At 45.2% G+C, this 25,112-nt stretch overlaps 5 pseudogenes; all 5 read right to left on the bottom strand.

Moving 5' to 3' along the window:
• Window positions 1-4,889: 4,889 nt before the first annotated feature.
• On the bottom strand, window positions 4,890-5,008 carry LOC143928770 (5S ribosomal RNA; annotated as a pseudogene).
• A 160-nt stretch (window positions 5,009-5,168) lies between these two features.
• LOC143928994 (5S ribosomal RNA) lies at window positions 5,169-5,287 on the bottom strand (annotated as a pseudogene).
• Window positions 5,288-5,386: 99 nt separating this feature from the next.
• Window positions 5,387-5,505, bottom strand: LOC143928730 (5S ribosomal RNA; annotated as a pseudogene).
• Window positions 5,506-5,608: 103 nt separating this feature from the next.
• Window positions 5,609-5,727, bottom strand: LOC143928859 (5S ribosomal RNA; annotated as a pseudogene).
• A 695-nt stretch (window positions 5,728-6,422) lies between these two features.
• On the bottom strand, window positions 6,423-6,541 carry LOC143929107 (5S ribosomal RNA; annotated as a pseudogene).
• Window positions 6,542-25,112: the final 18,571 nt, after the last annotated feature.

The following is a 25,112-nucleotide window of genomic DNA, read 5'->3' as shown; positions in this document are numbered from 1 at the left end:
AGCGGGCTCGGCCCAAAGGGGATTGGTATCAACCATCTATAAAATAATCAACGCTCCCCCTAAAGCTTTGAAAGGCAACCATACCTATATGCATAAGTGGGAGGAGGCGTTGGGTGAGGAGATTACGGAGGAGCAGTGGCAGTTGATATGGTCCCAGGCCTCGAAAAGCTCGATGTGCACACTGTACCGGGAGAATGCGTATAAAATTTTATTTTTTTGGTATATGACCCCGGACGTTTTACATGCCATCTATCCCGCCTCATCCGACAGATGCTGGAGATGCCAGGCCCACAGGGGAACATTGTTCCACATTTACTGGCGGTGCCCCCTCGTGGTTCCCTTCTGGGAAGAGGTCCAGCGCCTCTTGACTACTGTACTAGATCAGCAAGTGACATTAGACCCTAATGCCCCGTACACACGAGCGGACTTTTCGACATCCAAACTCCGACGGACTGAGTCCGTCAGACTATCCGATCGTGTGTGGGCTGCAACGGACTTTAGCTTCGCTAAAGTCTGACGGACTTTAGAAATGAAGCATGCTTCAAATTTTCCAGACGGAACTCCGCCGGACCCGGTCCCCTTCGAAAAATCCGCTCGTGTGTGTGCTACTCCGACGGACTAAAACCGACGCTAGGGCAGCTATTGGCTACTGTCTATGAACTTCCTACGTCGAATCCAGTCGTACGTCATCACGTTCGACTCCGTCGGAGTTTGGTGTGATGGTGTGTGGTCAAGTCCGTTCGGTCGAAAAGTCCGCCAGAACTCCGGCGGAACTCCGCTAGAACTCCGTCGGAAGTCTGTCAGACTTAATCCCTCTCGTGTGTACGGGGCATAAGACTTTCCTGCTGGGCATCCCCTTTCCCAAATTGACAAAGTCCCGAAAGAAACTGTCGAGACATATCCTGACAGCGGCGAGGTGTCTCATTGCCCTGCATTGGAAAAAAGTACAGCCTCCCACCCTAGACGCGCTCCATACTAGAATTAGAGACGTGGAATTGATGGAGAGGATGACCGCCAGGATACAGGACCGGATAGAGGCTCATGACGTGGTTTGGAGCCCATGGAAACTTCGGGAGGACCAGCTGTGATTCGCTGCCGAGACCGCACACGAGTGAAATATTTGTAGATCTAAGCATATAGATATTGGGATCTCTCGCTGGCTAATGTGACGGTTGGCGCTATACTCTTGTATCCAGTGTTGGCCTGGTTGATCGGGGGGGAGTCTATTTGGCCAGGTCTATGCCTGTTCCAGAGGGCTGCCTGTGGATCGAAGGGCGGAAGATCCCATAGTTTGCTCATTTTCTTTCTTGTGGAACTATTCTAATGTAATGCGACATGATGTGTAATGCATTGTTGGAAACAATAAAAAGTTAATTGACAAAAAAAAATGAACATACTCCCTAAATGTACCTATCTTTTCCAAGCTCTTCTGATCCAGAGTCCAGTCCCGTTTTTTAAGCAAGCTCAATCCCTGCTCACTCAATTTAACTGGGACCACAAAAATCCCAGACTTAAGTGGTCACAGCTGACATTGTCTAAACAACAGGGAGGGTTGGTTCTCCCTGACTTGCGATGCTACTACCTGGCCTCCCATCTGGGGTGTGTATTGGACTGGAATGGAAACAAACTTTCTAAGCTCTGGGTGCAACTAGGACAATCTCACTCCCGAATTCCGCTAAGAAGCGCCATGTGGTGCTATAAGGATTTACCCACAGAATTGACGTCACATCCCACTATAGGGGCTTCATTGAAAGTCAGTCAACTGATCGCTACCCAAAACACACTCACGTCTTTGACTTCCCCCCTATTCCCTATACGTGACCATCCGAACGTTGAACCGGGGACCCACTTAGAAATTCCAACCTAGACCATGCGTCTAAATTCGTCATTGATGGAAAATGGCCTTCTTTCTCAACCCTAACAGATCCCACAGGGCTTTTCCAACTGCCTTTTTGGAGAGCGGCGCAACAACATCATTTTCTCCATTCCATCCCCAATGCTCAAACTTTCGCCCGCCCTCAGATGGAGTTTGAGACTCTATGCAGGAGCGAAGGCCCTTTGGTCCACATTCTCTCTCAAACAGATCACCCACACTTAACCTGTCTGTCCAACTGGGAAAAGGACCTTAATTGCTCGTTTTCCCCAGCACAGAGACAACGCATTATCACTTTGGCTCTCAAAACCTCGCTGTGCACGAAGATAGAAACTTTAAACTTCTCACCAGGTGGTATTTGACACCATCAAAGCTGCATAAATAATTCCCCTCTTCCTCGAACTTATGCTGGAGGTGTGGAGAAGAAGAGGGCACGTTGCTCCACATTTTTTGGTCCTGCCCCAGCTTGGTGGACTTCTGGACAGAGATCCGATGCATAACACAAAAATTCTTGTACTTTATCCGTGCCTTGAATCATTATGATTGATGGAAGGCAGACTCACATTTGCGAATATACCTGTATCAAGTATTGTTCAGCTGCTTTTTGCTCTGTATTTCTCTGTTGCATTATGTACTCTGGGGACCGTCTTCCCCTGTTTGGAGAAAAAAAAAAGAAGCCTACGACAACTGGTATTCCCAGGCGGTCTCCCATCCAGGCATTAACCAGGCCCAACCCTGCTTAGCCTCCAAGATCAGATGAGATGGAACAGATTCAGGGTGATGTGGCTGTAGCCAATATCTTCAGGCACTTTCAACTCTCTTGACAAATGCCAAGATGGTCACCTTGGGAACAAGCGGAAAAAAATAGGTCAACAGCAACAACATAACAAGAAGCCTACGGCATCTGGAAATCCCAGGCGGTCTCCCATCCAGGGATTAAACTGGTCCCAACCCTGCTTAGCCTCTGAGATCAGATGAGATTGGGCTCTTTCAGGGTGATGTGGCCGTAGGAGATTTCTTCAGGCACTCTCAACCCTCTTGACTAACGCCAAGATGGTCACTTTGGGAAACAAACAAAAAAAAACAAGTTAACGCCAACAACATAAGAAGAAGTCTACAGCACCTAGTATTGGGAATACTAGGTGCTGTAGACTTCTTGTGGTCTCCCATCCAGGTATTAACAAGGCCCGACCCTGTTTAGTCTCTGAGATCAGAGGAGATCTGGTGCTTTCAGGGTTATGTGGCCATAGGCAAGCTCTTCAGGCACTCTCAACCCTCTTGACAAACACCAAGATGGTCACCTTGGTAAACAAACAAAACAAAAACAAATCAACGCCAACAACATAAAAAGAAGCCTACAGCACCTAGTATTCCCAGGTGGTCTCCAATCCAGGTACTAGCAAGGCCCAACCCTGTTTAGCCTCTGAGATCAGAGGAGATCGGGCGCTTTCAGGCTTATGTGCCCATATGCAATCTCTTTGGGCACTCTCAATCCTCTTGACAAATGCCAAGATAGTCACCTTGAGAAACAAGCGAAAAAAGACAGGTCAATGTCAACAACATAAAAAGAAGAATACGGCACCTGGTATTCCAATGCCATCTCCCATCCAGGTACTAACTAGGCCCAACCCTTCTTAGCCTCAGAGATGAGAAGAGATAGGGCTTTTTCAGGGTGATGCTGCTGTAAGCGATCTCTTTGGGCACTCTCAACCCCCTTGACAAATGCCAAGATGGTCACCTTGGCAAACAAGCGGAAAAAAACAAACTAATCAACGCCAACAACATAAAAAGAAGCCTACAATAACTGGTATTCCCAGGTGGTCTCCCAGTACTAACCAGGCCTGACTCTTCTTAGCCTCCAAGATCAGACAAGATTGGGTGCTTTCAGAGTGATGTGGCCATAGGCAATCTCTTCAGGCACTCTCAACCCTCTTGACAAACACCAAGATGGTGACCTTGGGAAACAAGCTAAAAAAAAACAGGTCAACGCCAACAACATAAAAAGAAGCCTATGACACCTGGTATTCCCGGGTGCTTTCAGGGTGATGTGCCCGTAGGCAATCCCTTCAGGCACTTTCAACCCTCTTGACAAGCGCCAAGATGGTCACCTTGGGAATCAAGCAACAACTTAAAAAAAAGCCTATGGCATTGAGAAATCCCAGGCGGTCTCACATCCTGGTACTAACCAGGTCCCAACCCTGCTTAGCCTCTGAGATCAAATGAGATTGGGCTCTTTCAGGGTGATGCAGCCATAGTAGATTTTTTTCAGGCACGCTCAACCCTCTTGACAAACGCCAAGATGGTCACCTTGGGAAGCAAACAAAAAATCAAGTCAACGCCAATAACATAAAAAGAAGCCCAGTATTAGCCCAGTAAGTATTCCCAGGTGGTCTCCCATCCAGGTATTAACAAGGCACGACCCTTTCTAGCCTCTGAGATCAGAGGAGATTGGGTGCTTTCACGGTGATGTGCCCATGGGCAATCTCTTTGGGCACTCTCATCCCTCTTGAAAAATGGCAAGATAGTCACCCTGGGAAACAAGCGAAAAAAAACAGGTCAACGCCAACAACATGAAAAGAAGAATACGGCACCTGGTATTCCAAGGCCATCTTCCATTCAAGTACTAACTAGGCCCAACCCTTCTTAGCCTCCAAGATCAGAAGAGATAGGGTGCTTTTAGGGTGATGCTGCTGTAAGCGATCTCTTTAAGCACTCTCTACCCTCTTGACAAATGCCAAGATGATCACTTCGGGAAACAAGCGAAAAAAAACAGGTCAACACCAACAACATAAAAAGAAGCCTGCGGCATCTGGAAAACCCAGGCGGTCTCCCATCCAGGTACAAACCAGGCCCAACCCTGCATAGCCTCTGAGACCAGACGAGATTGGGTGCTTTCAGGGTGTTGTGCCCGTAGGAAATTTCTTTGTGCACTCTCAACCCTCTTGACAAATGGCAAGATGGTCACCTTGGGAAAAAAAGGGAAAAAAAACAGGTCAACGCCGACAACTTAATGAGAATCCTACGGCACCTGGTATTCCCAGGCTGTCTCCCGTCCAGGTACTAACCAGGCCCATCGCTGCTTAGCCTCCAAGATCAGATGAGATTGGGCTCTCTCAGGGTGATTTGGCCGTAGGCACTCTCTTTGGGCACTCTGAAGCCTCTTGACAAAAGCCAAGATGCTCACCTTGGGAAAAAAGCTAAAAAAAACAGGTCAAAGCCAACAACATAAAAAGAAGCCTACGGCATCCGGTATTCCCAGGCGATCTCCCAATCAAGACACTAACCAGGCCACATCCTTCTATGGCACCTGGTCTTCCCAGGCAGTCTCCCATCCAGGTACTAACCAGGCCTGACACTGCTTAGCCTCTGAAATCAGACGAGATCGGATGCTTTCAGGGTGATGTGGCCATAAGCATTCTCCTCAAGACACGCCCAACCCTCTTGACAAACGCCAAGATGGTCGCCTTCAGAAACAAGCGAAAAAAACAGGTCAAAGCCAACAACATAAAAAGAAGCCTATGGCACCTGGTATTCCCAGGCGGTCTCCCATCCAGGTACTAACCAGGCCTGACACTGTTTAGCCTCCGAGATCAGACGAGATTGGGCGCTTTCAGGGTGATGGGGCCGTAGGTGATCTCTTCGGACACTCTCAACCCTCTTGACAAATGCCAAGATGGTCACCTTGGGAAACAAGTGAAAAAAAAAAAACAGGTCAAGGCCAATAACATAAAAAGAAGCCTACGGCACCTGTTATTCCCAGACGTTCTCCTATCCTGGTATTAACCAGGCCCGACACTGCTTAGCCTCCGAGATCAGACAAGATCGGGTGCTTTCAGGGTGATGGGGCCGTAGGTGATCTCTTTGGGCACTCTCGACCCTCTTGTTAAACGCCAAGATGGTCAACTTGGGAAACAAGCGAAAATAAACAGGTCAACACCAACAACATAAAAAGAAGCCTACGGCACCTGGTATTCACAGATGGTCTCCCATACAGGTATTAACCAGGCCGTACACTGCTAGGCCTCTGAGATCAGATGAGATTGTGCGCTTTCAATGTGATGTGGCCATAGGTGTTCTATTCAGACACTCTCAACCCTCTTGACAAATGCCAAGATGGTCATCTTGGGAAAAAAGTAAAAAAAAAACAGGTCAACGCCAACAACATAGACCCTGGCGGGCTCCCATCTGACCCTGACCCTGCTTAGCCTCTGAGATCGGGCGCTTTCAGGGTGATGTGGCCTAAGGCGAACGCTTCGGGACATACTCAAAACTCTTGACAGATGCTAAAATGGTCACCTTGGGAAACAAGCGGAAAAAAAACAGGTCAAAGCCAACAATATAAAAAGATTCCTACGGCACCTGTAATTAGGTACTATCCAGACCGGACCCTGCTTAGCCTCTGAGATCAGATGAGATCAGGCGCTTTCAGGGTGATGTGGCCGTAGGAGATTTCTTTGGGCTCTCTCAGCCCTCTTGACAAATGCCAAGATGGTCACCTTGGGAAACAAGCGGAAAAAAAAAACATGTCAACGCCAACAGCATAAAAAGAAGCCTACGGTACCTGGTATTCCCAGTCGGTCTCCCCTCCAGTTACTAATCAGGCCCGACAATGCTTAGCCTCCGAGATCAGACAAGATTGGGCACTTTCAGGGTGATTTGGCCGTAGGCACTTTCTTTGGGCACTCTCACCCTCTTGACAAACGCTAAGATGGTCATCTTGGGAAACAAGCAAAAAAAAACAGGTCAACGCCAACAACATAAAAAATAGGATTTTTATATACAGCTTACCTGTAAAATCCTTTTCTTGAGAGTACATCACGGGACACAGGAGCTTCATTACATAGTGGGTTATATAGGCACCTCTGGTGATTGGACACTGGTTAACCCCCAATTAAGGAAAATTCCTCCGCTATATAACCCCTCCCATATGGGAGGCACCTCAGTTTTGTAGCAAAGCAATAGGAAACCACGTAAAACCCAAGAGGGGTGGGAGCCCTGTGTCCCGTGATGTACTCTCAAGAAAAGGATTTTACAGGTAAGCTGTATATAAAAATCCTATTTTCTTGATCATACATCACGGGACACAGGAGCTTCATTACATAGTGGGATGTCCCAAAGCAATGCTCAGATTGAGGGGAGGGAGACACAGATCATAATATATAGACCGCCAAGGACCGGAGGACCTAAACTGCAACCTACAGTACACTGCGCCCAAAGGCGATATCCTCTTGCCCTCTGACATCCACCTGATAGAATCTGGTGAATGTGTGGACTGTTGACCAAGTTGCAGCCTTACAGATCTGAGCCAGGGAGGCCTGGTGATGCACTGCCCAAGAAGCACTTACAGCCCTAGTTGAGTGCGCTTTCACTTGAAAAGGAGGGATCTTCCCTTTAACACTATAGGCCTTGCCCTTACCACATCCAAAGTGTGCAAAGATTCTTCTTCTGCGGACTGTGGGTCCGGAAAAAAGGATGGTAGGCTTACATCTTGATTCAAATGGAATCCTGAAACCACCTTAGGCAGAAAGGACCTGTTGGGACGCATTACCACCCGGTCCTTATGAATAATTAGATACGGTTCTTTACTGGAGAGAGCTGCTAGTTCTGACACTCTTCTAGCCGTGGATATGGCTACCAAGAAAACCAATTTTTTAGTCAAAAGAACTAACGAAGCCTGATGCAAAGGTTCAAAAGGTTGCCCCTGCAAAGCTGAGAGAACCAAATTCAGATCCCATGGGCATACCGGAGGTTTGACTGGCGGCCTTATCCGCATAGCCCCCTGGATGAAAGCCCGCACCAGGGAATGCGATGCAAGTGGTTTCTGAAAAAACACTGACAAGGCCGAAATATGCACCTTGATAGTGCTTACGGCCAAATTCATTTCTAGGCCTGACTGGAGGAAGGCCAAGATCCTGCTAATGACATACTTTCTAGGATGACATTTCCTGAGTTCACAACAGGAAACATATGCCCTCCAGATTTTGTAGTAAATAAGCCTGGAGGCCGGCTTTCTGGCATTGACCAGAATAGAAAGGACTGGCAACGAAAAGCCCACGGTCTCTCAGAATGTGGGTCTCAGCAGCCAAACAGTCAAATTCAGACTGTGTGAAGCAGGACTGTGTAAAGCAGGACCCTGTGAGAGCAGATCTGGCTGGAGAGGGAGGATCCACGGCCTGCCTACTGCCAACTTCATGATCTCTGCGTACCACGGTCGCCTGGGCAAAGCAAGGGGCTACCAAAAGAACCGACTTTGTTTCCCTCTTGACTCTTCCCAGGAACCGCAACAGAAGCAGGCACGGGGGGAAGGCATAAATCAAATTGTACTGATCCCAGGGAACTGTCAGAGCATCCGACCCCTGAGCGAGTGTACCTCTTGTCCTTGACACAAATTTGTCCAGTTTTCTGTTGAACCTGGACGCAAACAGATCTACGTCTGGAGTACCCCACCTGCGACATATGTTCCAAAACACTTCGGGGTGCAGAGCCCATTCTCCTGGGCACAACTGCTGGTGGCGCAGAAAATCCGCCTGCCAATTTTCCACTCCTGGAATGAAGACTGCAGAAAGGCATGGAACATGCCTTTCTGCCCAGACAAGTATGCGATTCACCTCTTTTTGCGCAACCAGACTCCTGGTACCGCCCTGGTGATTGATATAGGCCACTGCTGTGGCATTGTCGGACTGAACCCAAACAGGGAGACCCCGTAGTCTGAAAGACCAGTTTATGAGAGCCATATAAACTGCCCGGATCTCCAAGACATTTATGAGCAATAGCTTCTCGATTGCAGACCATTTCCATTGCGAGCACGTCTCCTCCAACACTGCTCCCCAGCCTGTCAGGCTGCCATTTGTCATAATAATCTTCCATGGAAGAGGAAGAAAAGTTTTGCCTTTCAGCAAATTCTCTGTTTGTAACGAGACTCTTAGACTCATTAGACGAGACTCTTGCGTGTCCCTGGGGATAGACGCATAGGAAGATCCAAGGACTGGGGCTTCCTGTTCCAAGCCGCAAGGATGCATCTTTGCAGAGGCCTTGAGTGGAACTGGGCGAATGGAACGGCCTCAAAGGAGGCGACCATTTTCCCTAACAGTCTCATGCACAACCGAATGGGGGAAGATCTTCTGCCCAGAATTAGGCGCACCAGATCCCCAATGGCCAAGGCTTTTGGCCTTGGTAGAAACACCTTGCCCTGAGCAGTGTCGATAACCATACCCAGGTATTCCAACCTGGTAGCAGGCTGTAGGGACGACTTTTCTAGGTTTATAATCCAACCTAGGCGTTCCAGCTGTTCTAGCGTTCTGGTAACACTGTGGTTCAGGAGCGCTACTGTTTTCTCTATGAGAAGCCAATCGTCTAGATAAGCCATGACGGCTATACCCTGAGCTCTTAGGTTTGCCAAGAGAGGGTCCAGAATCTTTGTGAAGACTCGAGGGGCCGTAGCTAGCCCGAACGGCAAGGCCACAAATTGAAAATGGCGCCGCTCTACCGCGAACCTTAGATACTTTTGGTGTGCGGGAAAAATTGGCACATGGAGATATGCATCCTTGATGTCTATTGATGCCATAAACTCTCCCCCTTGCAGGGAGGAGACCACAGTGCGAATTGACTGTATTCAGAAGGACCGGATGCGTAAAAAACGGTTCAGATCCTTCAGATCCAGGATAGGTCTGACACTTCCATTTGGCTTTGGAACGGTGAAGAGATTCGAGTAAAACCCTGAACCCTGTTCTTTTGGGTCCACTTCTACTATCACCCCCTGGGATAGTAAGTGATCTAAGGCCAGAAATAGCGGTCTGTGCTTTACTGGGTCCCTGGGGATCCTTGACCTTAGAAAGCGAGAAGGTGGAATCTCCTGAAACTCCAGCTTGTAGACCAGAGATACCGAAGAGATCACCCACTCATCCCGGATCTCTTCCCGCCAGGCTTCTGCAAACTGCAAGAGCCTTCCCCCCACTTGGCCGAGCGGGGGCGCCCCTTCACAAGGAAGCTTTCGGGCTCTGCTTGGCAGGCTTTCGCCCCCAGGATTTCTTCTGCCCCTGGGCCCGGCCTTGAGCCTTTCCTGTAGAGGGGGGTTGAGAAGGCCGTCGCCACTGCTTAGAGCTTGATGCTCTGGGAGAGAGAGAACGCCTAAATGATGGACGTTTGCTCCTTTTGACTGGAAGGAGAGTAGATTTACCCCCTGAAATTTTTTGGACGAATTTGTCTAATTCTTCTCCAAACAAACGTTCCCCTTTAAACGGGAACCCAATCAAATACTTCTTGCATGATAGCTCAGCTGCCCAATTCTTTAGCCATAGGGCCCTTCGCATGTGTACCAACTGGAGAGACCAACGAGATGCTTGTTGGACAGAATCCAAAATCGCATCAATCATGAAACACAGAATTTGAAGTATTTCTGCATAATTCTCCACTTCCTCACTGGGAAGGAGGCCAAGCATCTGCTTAACCTGTTCCTTGAGGAACTGACACAACCCCACAGCTGCGACTGTAGGTTGCACTACAGTGCCAGTCATGGAAAAGGAGGCTTTTAATAATGTTTCCAGCTTCTTATCAGTTGGATCTTTAAATACCTGAGCATTATCCAAAGGACAGGTCAGGTTTCTATTCACGCAAGAAACAGCCGCATCGACAGATGGGACCCCCCATTTCTTGGTGAAACTTTCCTCCAGAGGATAAAGCATAGAAAACCTTTTAGGAGGAGCAAACAGTTTATCGGGATGTCCCCAATCCTCATACAACAATTTATCCATTAAGGGATTAATTGGAAAGGAAAAGGCAGGTTGTGGGATTTTCCTGACTCCCAGGGAAGAAACAGAGGACGTAGCGATCTCAGCAGCAGGCATTCTGAATGTGGTACGCACCAATTCAGTATAATACTGCACCTGTTTTCTGAGCGCCTGGGTGGAGGGGACTCTCTCCTCTTCCTCTGATTCATCCGACTGCTCAAGATCCCTGTCCCAAGATAGGGATCTCTCCTCATTGTCAGAAGTGTCATCTGAAAGAGGAATCTCAGTAGAGGGAGGGGATCTACCCCTTTTCCTGCTATCTTTCAGGGAAGCTGAAATAAAATTCATGATTCTCCCTTCAAAACCCTCCAATGTAGCCCTAAGGGAGTCCTCAGTGATGTATACCGGGGCTGAAATATTAGGAGAGGCTGCAAATCCTGACGGGGCACTGACTCATCCTGTGAGGCTGACTCCAGTCTTGCAGGGGGGGGGATGGTAACCTACAGGCATTTTTAGAACCCCTAGACCTAGGCGGTGACTTACCAGTGTCCTTGTTATCTCCCCCTGAGACCCTCTTACGAGGAGACATAGTCCTAAGCTACAAAGCAGAGGTACTAGTACAAAGTGCAATCACTGTTGTGCTTAAAGTCTCACAATAAATATATATGCTTAAACTACACAACCTGATGCTGACTAGGTGTCTTAGTTTTGCCTGGATCCAATCCCTTGGGATGCTTACTGCCCACAGCTCCTGTGTCTCCACTTACAGCCCCCTGACGCTCTGGGCTGTAAAACTGCCGCCTGGCGCCTGCGCAGAACAGCGCCGTGCAAACCGCACGACGCGGCTCGCAAACACACTCCTGCCTCCTCCATTAGCACGGGAGCGTGCTTGGCGCGCGTGCACGAGGACTGCCGGTATCCAGGGGGAAGGGAATTGCCTTTGGAGCTGTCTGGGACCCCCAGACTACGTGGGACCCCTGTATTACCTTCATTGTGGCAGAGATTGCAGTGGAGACATGAGTCATCTGGGAGAACCAGGCTTCACTGAGCGTGTATATCTGAAAGGCATGTAAGTATGCATCAGGCTGCTCTTACTCCCCCTAGTGGTGGAAACCAGGTAAGACATACAACTACACTGAAGAAATCCATAATATAATTTATACAGGATTAACTTCCCTTACCTGTCCTCGCCGCAGGAATTGCTGAAAACAGACAGATTCCAGCCTTCACCCATCACGGCAGGGCAGAGTTGTGCCAACCTTCAGGTTTTTTTTTGGGGTTCCTTCTCAGAAGAACCTCCTACCTGGACCCTGTAAAAGACTCTGCCAGAAACTTTCGTGCCACTATGTAAATAGTACAGTAAGTCTGGTTTTCCCAGAGCCCAGTCTTCCAATAGGAGAGGACTTACAGGCAAAACCTTGTTTCTTCAGATGACGAGGCCCGGGTACCATATCATCTTGGGAGTCAAAATATCGGCCCGAGATATGGATACGGTTTGTTGTAGCCCTTAGGCCCCCGCAGGGACCTGCACAGAACTTTCTTCATAGCACATGTTTTACGTGACCAACCACCACTGGCGAAGGGAAAAATGAGGTGCCTCCCATATGGGAGGGGTTATATAGGGAAGGAATTCTCCTTAATCGGGAGTTAACCAGTGTCCAATCACCAGAGGTGCCTATATAACCCATTATGTAATGATCCTGTGTCCCGTGATGTATAATCAAGAAATAAGCATACGGCACCTGGTATTCCCAGTCGGTCTTCCATCCAGTTACTAATGAGGCCCGACAATGCTTAACCTCCGAGATCAGACAAGATCGGGCACTTTCAAGGGGATGGGGCCATAGACGATCTCTTTGGGCACTCTCAACCATCTTGACAAACGCCAACATGGTGATCTTGGGAAACAAGCTAAAAAAAACAAGTCATTGCCAACATTGGAGGCTAAGCAGGGTTGGGCAATCAGTTTCCTTGCCTGAAATAGGCATCTCAGAACTGCCATCTGGCTGCTTCCCGGGTTTCCAACTCCTTCAACTAATCCCAGGAGACAATACTTCGCCTCCATCCGGGTGGAGGTTCCAAACACCCGATCAATGGTTCCTGTCACCTCCGTCCAGTAGGAGATCAACTTCGGGCATCTCCAAAACATGTGCATCATGTCTCCCCCCATGTTCCCGCACCGGGGGCAACTTGCGTGCGGCCGTTCGGCCAAATTGAAAAAGTTTACGAGGAGCATAATAAGTTCTATATAATAAGAACAAATGTGACATCCTCTGAGAGGAGAGCCACAATTGACCACAGGCAGTATTCCTGTGGCCAATTATAGCTCAAGGGGGTTTAGTACACACCCCACACTATATAAGGCCGCCAGCGCGGCGGCCTTGTATAGTGTGTTGCGGCGGTCAGGGAAAGAGGACGATAGGCAGGGACAGTGTCTTTACTGCTTGGGAACCTAGCACTGTTACAGTGGGTGTTATGTGCCTCCTGCACAGTACACACCTGAAGCTACCCTTTATTACTGGTGTTCAATTTTTGCAATACAGGCATCTGCAGTGCATAAGTTAGAGTGGGTGTTGTGTGCCTCCTGCACAGTATACACCTGAAGATACCCCTTATCGCTGGTGTTCTGTTTCTGTAATGCAGGAACCTAGCACTGTTACAGTGGGTGTTGTGTGCCTCCCACGCTTGTCCTTATTTTCGGCAGCTGGACGTGTTGAGCCACATCATGCCGAACACTTGGTCGGATGTGAAAGACCAAGCCCTCCTAATGGTCCTCATCCTCTCTCACCCAGGCTCAGGGTACTAGCCTGTGTTCTGTATACACTAGGCTTTCTTCTGTATACCCTATCCTCTCTTTATACTCTAGCCTGTCGTTTATGTACACTAGACTCTTTGTTTACCTCATAAATGGCAGTGTATATAGAAGGAAGGCTAGTTTATACAGAGAGGCTAAGGTATACAGAAGGTAGGCTAGAGAATAAAGAAGACAGGCTAGTGTATACAGGACACATGCTAATGTATACAGAAAACAGGCTTGGTTATAGAGAGAGACTGAGACTATTATATTCAGAAGAAAAGCTAGTGTATATAGAGAGGCAGGCTGGGGTATACAGAGAGGCTAGTGAATACAGATATGGTGATGTATACAGAAATGCTAGTGTATACAGAGAGGCTAGAGTATACAGTTATTCTGGGGTATACAGAGAGGCTAGTTTAAAGAGAGGCTAGTGTATACAGAATACAGACTCGTGTATGCAGATAGGCTTGAGTATACAGAGATGCTAGAGTAAACAGTGAGGCTGGGGTACACAGAGAGGCTAGTTTAAAGAGAGGCAAGTATATACAAAGATGTTAGTGTATAGAGAGAGTCGAGTGTATACAGATAGGACAGTGCATATATATATAAAGAGACTAGTTTATATAGAAGACAGGCTTGGGTATACATCCAAGCTGACAGTGTATACAGAAGACTGGGTAGTGTATACAGAGAATCTAGTGGGTACAGAAGACAGGCTGGTGTATTCTAGCTAGTTTTTACAGTCTAGTGTATACAGAAGACAGGCTGTGGTATAGTGTATTCAGAGAGTCTGGTGTATAGAGATGCAAGGGTGTAGAGAGAAGCTAGTATATATAGAAGACTACAGCATACAGAAGAAAGGCTAGTGAATACAGAATAAAGGCTGGCTTCCATGGAGAGGCTAGATAGAACACTATCTAGGGTATAACGAGAGGCTAGATTATACAGAGAGGCTAGTGCATACAGTGAAGCTATTTTATATAGATGCCTGGTTAGTGTATACAGAGAAGCTAGTGTGTACAGAAGAAAGGCTAGACAGGCTATAAATAGAGACAAGTGTTTACAGAGGACAGTTTGGGGTATAGAGAGATGCTAGTTAATACAGAGAGGGCATACAGAAGACAGAAGACGGGCTAGTGTATTCAGAACATAGGCTAGGTATTCAGAGAGTCTAGTGTATACAGTCGGCGAGTGTATACATAAGACTGGCTAGTTTACACAGTGTTTACAGAGATACAAGGGTGTACAGGGAAGCTGGTATATATATAGAAGACTACAGCATACAGAAGAAAGGCTAGTGAAAACAGAATACAGACTCGTGCATGCAGATAGGCTTGAGTATACAGAGATGCTAGAGTAAACAGTGAGGCTGGGGTACACAGAGAGGCTAGTTTAAAGAGAGGCTAGTATATACAAAGATGTTAGTGTATATAGAGAGGTTAGAGCATAGAGCAAAGACTAGAGCATACAGAAGAAAGGCTAGTGAATACAGAATAAAGGCTGGCTTCAACAGAGAGGCTAGTGCATTCAGTGAAGCTATTTTATATAGAAGCCTGGTTATATATAGCCTGGTATACAGAGAAGCTAGTGTGTACAGAAGAAAGGCTAGACAGGCTATAAAGAGAGACAAGTGTTTACAGAGGACAGTTTGGGGTATAGAGAGATGCTAGTTTATACAGAGAGACTAATGTATACAGAAGACAGGCTAGGGCATACAGAAGACAGAAGACGGGCTAGTGTATTCAGAAAATAGGCTAGTGTATACCGAAGACAGGCTATTGTATGCAGAAGACCGGCTAGTGTATACAGAGAAACTAGTGTATAACCGAGAGCGTAGTGTATATAGAAGACAGGCCAGGGTATAAAGAAGACAGAGTAATGTATACAGAAAACAGAAAACATGCTCGTGTATATAGAGAGGCTAGTGAATTTAGAGGGTAGGCTAAGTGATAACAGAAGACAATCTTGGATATCCAGAGACATTTCATCATTTCATCTAGCTCACATCTCTAATGGAGTTTGTCTCATTTTCATGTTATGCCTTTTCATTCTTATGCTAAATATAGATTATACTCACTACACGATTTTAATCATCCACATCAAGCATGCAATAAAACTATCATACATCAAAATGAACTATGTACTGCCAAAACAATAACGGCCAATAACTTAACAAATGACTTATCAGTCAATGACTTAACAAAATAAACTTTGCGTTCTTTTGCTCTATTTTGCATATTTGTAATTCTCCACATCAACTGTCACTTTGATATCACCACTGACGACACACCATCCTGACTTATTTTGCTTTATTTATTATTAGAAATAGAGAGTACTATCTCAAAACCATTTAAATCAATTCACTTCGATGAGGTCTACCGCTAATTTTACGGTAATGCAAAATGTTCACAAAACCATCCATTTGCTACCAGACATGCTGCACATATTATGAGTAATGTAACTATCGCTCGCTAACGATGTAAACAGTTTTATTGCTTTTCTGACATTAACCGAGTATCTCTGACATTAACTGAGTATCTCTATGCACTAGGATCTTAATAATAATAATAGGATTATGTAAGGCAAAGATCAACTAGTCGAATATAAGCTTTCTCAGTGGTACCGGCATATCCTTTAAATTTAGACTATCAAGTTAAGCTTTCAATCTCTTACCGTTGAACAGCGATACTTCCTCCCTGCAATATTAAGCCATTTAAATGTCCTATTGGTCGTCTATATTATACAACTCTCTGAAAAGCATATATGTAGAGAATAAAACTAGTCTTACATCTTAATAAAACTGTTTTATTGCTCAACCCGTATGAAGCTGTCATGACATAAGCAAATAAGTCACAGTGAAAACACAGTGACAAAACATATCTTTTTAACGCAGCAAAATGTGAGAAAAGCAGTGTAAGCCGTCTTTCTGCCAGAAATGCTTCAGAAAGATAATGTACCGCTTTTAAATCCATATCAATTCCACATCCTAATTTAAACCGTCTTAAAATTTTAACATTTACTGATATCAATTACTGATATTACATTATGATTATACTAGTGAAAAGGACCGCGTAATGGAACTGTCAAATTATTCATAATCTCAGAGTTAATTTAGCTGATACATTTACGATTTACTCAACGATTTACTCAACGATTTAAACTTAGATTTTTTCAAGCTAAATCAATTTAATCTTAAATAATTTATAGTATATTCTACGGTACTATTAAATTATGTACTGTTTTTCTGTATTTTAGCCGTACTCATATTTCGTGTTATGTTGCAACCATCTAATCTCATTGCTATTCCGACATTCTGCCTTAATGAGGATATTACTTTGCAACTATCCCTTGAACCCTTCTGCCTCATTATACTTATTATTATTATATTATAGAGATTACTATCTCTAAATCATTGTAAACGTAACCATAGTTATAATGTACAGGTAATTTTACGTTAAAGCAAACTTCACACAAAACCATCTTTTTAAAACCTTTTACATACTGCACATTAAGAGTAATGCAACCATTTCTCTACCTCTATGCAATAGGATTCTCTTTCTGACTCTATTTGGTGTATTACGTCTTCTCCACAATAACTGTCACACTGATAACCATTTGTAACAGATAACACTGGCAACCCATTTTTTAACAGCAGCAAAATGTGAGAAAAGCAGTGGGACGGTTTACTTGACTGAGAAGTGGTTGCAGTACCAAAGGATAGCAATAAAGTTTGATTACATTAATAACACATAATGCAACTATTTTACATTCACATTAAGCATACATCCAAACCACCAGACATGCTGCACATACTAAGAGTAATGTAACTATCGCTCGCTAACGATGTAAACAGTTTTATTGCTTTTCTGACATTAACCGAGTATCTCTGACATTAACTGAGTATCTCTCTGCACTAGGATCTTAATAATAATAATAGGATTGTGTAAGGCAAAGAACAACTAGTCTACTATAAGCTTTCTCAGTGGTACCGGCATATCCTTTAAATTTAGACTATCAAGCTAAGCTTTCAATCTCTTACCGTTGAACAGCGATACTTCCTCCCTGCTATATTAAGCCATTTAAATGTCCTATTGGTCGTCTATATTATACAACTCTCTGAAAAGCATATATGTAGAGAATAAAGCTAGTCTTACATCTTAATAAAACTGTTTCATTGCTCAACCCGTATGAAGCTGTCATGACATAAGCAAACAAGTCACAGTTAAAACACAGTGACAAAACATTTCTTTTTCCCGCCTCAAAATGTGAGAAAAGCAGTGTAAGCCGTCTTTCTGCCATATGCTTCAGAAAATTTATGTACCGCTTTAAAATCCATATCAATTCCACATTCTAATTTAAACCGTCTTAAATTTTTAACATTTACTGATAGCAAATACTGATATTACATTATGATTATACCAGTGAAAAGGACCGCGTATTGGAACTGTCAAATTAATCATAATCTCAGAGTTAACTTAGGTGATAAATTTACGATTGACTCAACGATTTACTCAACGATTTACTCAACGATTTAAACTTTTTTCAAGCTAAGTCAATTTAATCTTAAATAATTTATACTATATTCTACTGTACTCTTAAATTATGTACTGGTTTTCTGTATTTTAGCCGTACTCATATTTCTCATATTGCAACCATCTAATCTCATTGCATATTCCGACATTCTGCCTTTGCAACTGAACCCTTTTGTGTATTCACTTTATCTCGACCTATATATACTGCCTCAATATACTTATTATTATTATATTATAGAGATTACTATCTCTAAATCATTGTAAACGTAACCATAATGTACAGCTAATTTTACGTTAAAGAAAACTTCACACAAAACCATCTTTTTAAAACCTTTTACACACTGCACATTAAGAGTAATGCAACCATCTCTCTAGCTCTATGCAATAGGATTCTCTTTCTGACTCTATTTTGTGTATTACTTCTTCTCCACATTAACTGTCACACTGATAACCATTTGTAACACATAACACTGGCAACCCATTTTTTAACAGCAGCAAAATGTGAGAAAAGCAGTGGGACGGTTTACTTGATTGAGAAGTGGTTGCAGTACCAAAGGATAGCAATAAAGTTTGATTACATTAATAACACATAATGCAACTATTTTACATTCACATCAAGCATACATCCTAATGTAAACTGTCTATCACTATTAATGTTCAGGGTTACTGATACATTATGCCGATAACCAGTGGAAACGAAAAACAGTCAGTTGTAAGCCGTCTTCGTGCGTAACAAAATTAATGGAACGATTTACACTTTGGAATTTACAAGCTACGTCAATTTACTCTTAAATAATATATACCCTTTAGCTGCTTAGCTCACACTTTGCTGTATGTAGCCGCGTTAACTGTATTAATGGTTACATGTAAGTAACCAATGGGTATTGACATTTCATGTCTATCTCACATCTCTAATCCAATTTGTCTCTTTGAGACACGTTGCTGATATTTGCTGATATTTCATGATTACAGCAATCATCTCATCTAATTGCTATTCCAACATTTTGCCTTGGTATTACTTTGCAACGCTCTATTGAACAATGTAAAGGTAAGCTAGATATTTTGTGTATTTCCACTTAAACTCGACCTGTATATACTGTCTCAATATTATCCTTTCTAATTTTGCTAAACCTTTATTACGTATACTGCTAATTTTAGGATAAAACAAAACAATATTTTGCTTCTGCACATATTAAGAGTAATACAATGCTATCGATGTGAACAGTTTAATTGCTCTTCTCACATTTAGCTGGTATATCTCTGCTATAGGAAACTGAATTTGTACTACAACGATAACTCGTCTAATATCAGTCCACTCAGTGCTACCGGGATAACTTTTGCATTTAGAGTAATGAAATGATATCTCAGTCATTTTGAAGCTACTGCAACAAACGCTTCCGATCTCTTTTCAACTGCAATACTTAAGCTCTGCAATATTAAGTAATATTTAGCTGCTTAGCTGAAACTTTGCTGTACGTAGCCGTGTTACTTTTATTAATGGCTACCTGTAAGTAACCAATGGGGATTGACATTTCATGTCTAATTCACATTCACATTTCTAATGCAGTTTGTCTTTTTGTCAATGTCATCCTTTGACAGTTATTATCCTTTCTCTTCCTTATGCTATATTTGGGGTATATTCACTACATGATTAAAGACACGTAATGAACCTGATTGATCAAAACCTACACTCGCCGTGGCTCTTATTTCGTGTATTTCCACTTAAACCCGACCTGTATATACTGTCTCAATATTAATCTGAGTTTTTTTGCTATATTTATTATGAGAATAACCAGATTACGATCTCTAAATCCTGGTAAACCAACTCCCACAAAACCATCTTATTTCTACCTTACACGCAGCACATTAAATATTAAGATATTAACATTTAACCGGTATCTCTCTGCAATAGTAAACAAAATGTGTAGATCACTCATCTAATATCAGTCTTCTCAGTGCTACCGGAACAACTTTTAAATTTAGAGTAATGCAGCGATTACTCAGTTTTATGAAGGTACTGCAACTAACGCTTTGGATTTCTTTCCTGTTAAATTACGCTCCGCAATATTAAGCCATGTAAGTTGTCCTATTGGTCAGTCTTTAACGGCATCTATTGGTAATTTTGGAGCTGATATCAGAGGCGGACCTCCATCCCCCTACCCCCCCCCCCCCTTCCCCCCTCCCCACCCTTACATTCCCCACCCTTTTCTATGTTCTTTATTTCCTGCCTCTTTCTTTCTTTCTCCCTTTTTTTTTCTTTCTCCATATCTGTCAATCGTGTTTCCTCTCTTATAATGGAAGAGAAGGGTGTATTCTCATTACCGCAGAGGTTTGATGGTTCCAGCAGCAGTGATTCGTATTGATCACATAGTCATGTGACTTTGAAATCCTGACGGTGGTTCCAGTTCATATACTACCTCTATTAGCTAGGCCCTCATGGGCAGTACTTTGCCTTGAACCATGGTTGCTGATGGTGTGATACGACTGTCCCCTGTGCTGGTTCACGTATTGTCTTTTATGTTATTGTACATGCTTCTTTTCTTCAATAAACATTAATAAAAAATAAAAAAAAGAAATCTGCCTCTTACATACCACAGATTGATAGATGAGAATGGCCAGAGGGCCTCTACCCCAACCCAAATAGCCAAAGTCTTTGAAAAATGTTACTCTGATCTCTACAACCTGCCCGATTCAGGGTCCGGACAGGACAATATAGACAGATATGTAATTGGTTCTGGTCTACCAACCCTCTCATCGGAATCACGGGAGTACTTGGAGGACCCGATCACACTGGAAGAAGTCCAGATGGCCGTGGGACCTCCGAAGGTGGGTAAGGCTCTGGGCCCTGATGGATATACCGCACAATACTATAAGACCTTGCTCCCTATTCTCGGCCCGCGCTGGCGGCCTTATATAGTGTGGGGTGTGTACTAAACCCCCTTGAGCTATAATTGGCCACAGGAATACTGCCTGTGGTCAATTGTGGCTCTCCTCTCAGAGGATGTCACATTTGTTCTTATTATATAGAACTTATTATGCTCCTCGTAAACTTTTTCAATTTGGCCGAACGGCCGCACGCTATTCCGGTGCGGGAACATGGGGGGAGACATGATGCACATGTTTTGGAGATGCCCGAAGTTGATCTCCTACTGGACGGAGGTGACAGGAACCATTGATCGGGTGTTTGGAACCTCCACCCGGATGGAGGCGAAGTATTGTCTCCTGGGATTAGTTGAAGGAGTTGGAAACCCGGGAAGCAGCCAGATGGCAGTTCTGAGATGCCTATTTCAGGCAAGGAAACTGATTGCCCAACCCTGCTTAGCCTCCAATGTTGGCAATGACTTGTTTTTTTTAGCTTGTTTCCCAAGATCACCATGTTGGCGTTTGTCAAGATGGTTGAGAGTGCCCAAAGAGATCGTCTATGGCCCCATCCCCTTGAAAGTGCCCGATCTTGTCTGATCTCGGAGGTTAAGCATTGTCGGGCCTCATTAGTAACTGGATGGAAGACCGACTGGGAATACCAGGTGCCGTATGCTTATTTCTTGATTATACATCACGGGACACAGGATCATTACATAATGGGTTATATAGGCACCTCTGGTGATTGGACACTGGTTAACTCCCGATTAAGGAGAATTCCTTCCCTATATAACCCCTCCCATATGGGAGGCACCTCATTTTTCCCTTCGCCAGTGGTGGTTGGTCACGTAAAACATGTGCTATGAAGAAAGTTCTGTGCAGGTCCCTGCGGGGGCCTAAGGGCTACAACAAACCGTATCCATATCTCGGGCCGATATTTTGACTCCCAAGATGATATGGTACCCGGGCCTCGTCATCTGAAGAAACAAGGTTTTGCCTGTAAGTCCTCTCCTATTGGAAGACTGGGCTCTGGGAAAACCAGACTTACTGTACTATTTACATAGTGGCACGAAAGTTTCTGGCAGAGTCTTTTACAAGGTCCAGGTAGGAGGTTCTTCTGAGAAGGAACCCCAAAAAAAAACCTGAAGGTTGGCACAACTCTGCCCTGCCGTGATGGGTGAAGGCTGGAATCTGTCTGTTTTCAGCAATTCCTGCGGCGAGGACAGGTAAGGGAAGTTAATCCTGTATAAATTATATTATGGATTTCTTCAGTGTAGTTGTATGTCTTACCTGGTTTCCACCACTAGGGGGAGTAAGAGCAGCCTGATGCATACTTACATGCCTTTCAGATATACACGCTCAGTGAAGCCTGGTTCTCCCAGATGACTCATGTCTCCACTGCAATCTCTGCCACAATGAAGGTAATACAGGGGTCCCACGTAGTCTGGGGGTCCCAGACAGCTCCAAAGGCAATTCCCTTCCCCCTGGATACCGGCAGTCCTCGTGCACGCGCGCCAAGCACGCTCCCGTGCTAATGGAGGAGGCAGGAGTGTGTTTGCGAGCCGCGTCGTGCGGTTTGCACGGCGCTGTTCTGCGCAGGCGCCAGGCGGCAGTTTTACAGCCCAGAGCGTCAGGGGGCTGTAAGTGGAGACACAGGAGCTGTGGGCAGTAAGCATCCCAAGGGATTGGATCCAGGCAAACCTAAGACACCTAGTCAGCATCAGGTTGTGTAGTTTAAGCATATATATTTATTGTGAGACTTTAAGCACAACAGTGATTGCACTTTGTACTAGTACCTCTGCTTTGTAGCTTAGGACTATGTCTCCTCGTAAGAGGGTCTCAGGGGGAGATAACAAGGACACTGGTAAGTCACCGCCTAGGTCTAGGGGTTCTAAAAATGCCTGTAGGTTACCATCCCCCCCCTGCAAGACTGGAGTCAGCCTCACAGGATGAGTCAGTGCCCCGTCAGGATTTGCAGCCTCTCCTAATATTTCAGCCCCGGTATACATCACTGAGGACTCCCTTAGGGCTACATTGGAGGGTTTTGAAGGGAGAATCATGAATTTTATTTCAGCTTCCCTGAAAGATAGCAGGAAAAGGGGTAGATCCCCTCCCTCTACTGAGATTCCTCTTTCAGATGACACTTCTGACAATGAGGAGAGATCCCTATCTTGGGACAGGGATCTTGAGCAGTCGGATGAATCAGAGGAAGAGGAGAGAGTCCCCTCCACCCAGGCGCTCAGAAAACAGGTGCAGTATTATACTGAATTGGTGCGTACCACATTCAGAATGCCTGCTGCTGAGATCGCTACGTCCTCTGTTTCTTCCCTGGGAGTCAGGAAAATCCCACAACCTGCCTTTTCCTTTCCAATTAATCCCTTAATGGATAAATTGTTGTATGAGGATTGGGGACATCCCGATAAACTGTTTGCTCCTCCTAAAAGGTTTTCTATGCTTTATCCTCTGGAGGAAAGTTTCACCAAGAAATGGGGGGTCCCATCTGTCGATGCGGCTGTTTCTTGCGTGAATAGAAACCTGACCTGTCCTTTGGATAATGCTCAGGTATTTAAAGATCCAACTGATAAGAAGCTGGAAACATTATTAAAAGCCTCCTTTTCCATGACTGGCACTGTAGTGCAACCTACAGTCGCAGCTGTGGGGTTGTGTCAGTTCCTCAAGGAACAGGTTAAGCAGATGCTTGGCCTCCTTCCCAGTGAGGAAGTGGAGAATTATGCAGAAATACTTCAAATTCTGTGTTTCATGATTGATGCGATTTTGGATTCTGTCCAACAAGCATCTCGTTGGTCTCTCCAGTTGGTACACATGCGAAGGGCCCTATGGCTAAAGAATTGGGCAGCTGAGCTATCATGCAAGAAGTATTTGATTGGGTTCCCGTTTAAAGGGGAACGTTTGTTTGGAGAAGAATTAGACAAATTCGTCCAAAAAATTTCAGGGGGTAAATCTACTCTCCTTCCAGTCAAAAGGAGCAAACGTCCATCATTTAGGCGTTCTCTCTCTCCCAGAGCATCAAGCTCTAAGCAGTGGCGACGGCCTTCTCAACCCCCCTCTACAGGAAAGGCTCAAGGCCGGGCCCAGGGGCAGAAGAAATCCTGGGGGCGAAAGCCTGCCAAGCAGAGCCCGAAAGCTTCCTTGTGAAGGGGCGCCCCCGCTCGGCCAAGTGGGGGGAAGGCTCTTGCAGTTTGCAGAAGCCTGGCGGGAAGAGATCCGGGATGAGTGGGTGATCTCTTCGGTATCTCTGGTCTACAAGCTGGAGTTTCAGGAGATTCCACCTTCTCGCTTTCTAAGGTCAAGGATCCCCAGGGACCCAGTAAAGCACAGACCGCTATTTCTGGCCTTAGATCACTTACTATCCCAGGGGGTGATAGTAGAAGTGGACCCAAAAGAACAGGGTTCAGGGTTTTACTCGAATCTCTTCACCGTTCCAAAGCCAAATGGAAGTGTCAGACCTATCCTGGATCTGAAGGATCTGAACCGTTTTTTACGCATCCGGTCCTTCTGAATACAGTCAATTCGCACTGTGGTCTCCTCCCTGCAAGGGGGAGAGTTTATGGCATCAATAGACATCAAGGATGCATATCTCCATGTGCCAATTTTTCCCGCACACCAAAAGTATCTAAGGTTCGCGGTAGAGCGGCGCCATTTTCAATTTGTGGCCTTGCCGTTCGGGCTAGCTACGGCCCCTCGAGTCTTCACAAAGATTCTGGACCCTCTCTTGGCAAACCTAAGAGCTCAGGGTATAGCCGTCATGGCTTATCTAGACGATTGGCTTCTCATAGAGAAAACAGTAGCGCTCCTGAACCACAGTGTTACCAGAACGCTAGAACAGCTGGAACGCCTAGGTTGGATTATAAACCTAGAAAAGTCGTCCCTACAGCCTGCTACCAGGTTGGAATACCTGGGTATGGTTATCGACACTGCTCAGGGCAAGGTGTTTCTACCAAGGCCAAAAGCCTTGGCCATTGGGGATCTGGTGCGCCTAATTCTGGGCAGAAGATCTTCCCCCATTCGGTTGTGCATGAGACTGTTAGGGAAAATGGTCGCCTCCTTTGAGGCCGTTCCATTCGCCCAGTTCCACTCAAGGCCTCTGCAAAGATGCATCCTTGCGGCTTGGAACAGGAAGCCCCAGTCCTTGGATCTTCCTATGCGTCTATCCCCAGGGACACGCAAGAGTCTCGTCTAATGAGTCTAAGAGTCTCGTTACAAACCGAGAATTTGCTGAAAGGCAAAACTTTTCTTCCTCTTCCATGGAAGATTATTATGACAAATGGCAGCCTGACAGGCTGGGGAGCAGTGTTGGAGGAGAC

Source organism: Lithobates pipiens, unplaced genomic scaffold (genome assembly GCF_037356315.1).
Source record: "Lithobates pipiens isolate NorthernLeopardFrog02 unplaced genomic scaffold, aLitPip1_a1.2 Scaffold_23, whole genome shotgun sequence".
Lineage (NCBI taxonomy): Eukaryota > Metazoa > Chordata > Amphibia > Anura > Ranidae > Lithobates > Lithobates pipiens.
Note: the sequence above shows the minus strand (reverse complement) of the source record. Positions and strands in the feature narration are given on the sequence as shown.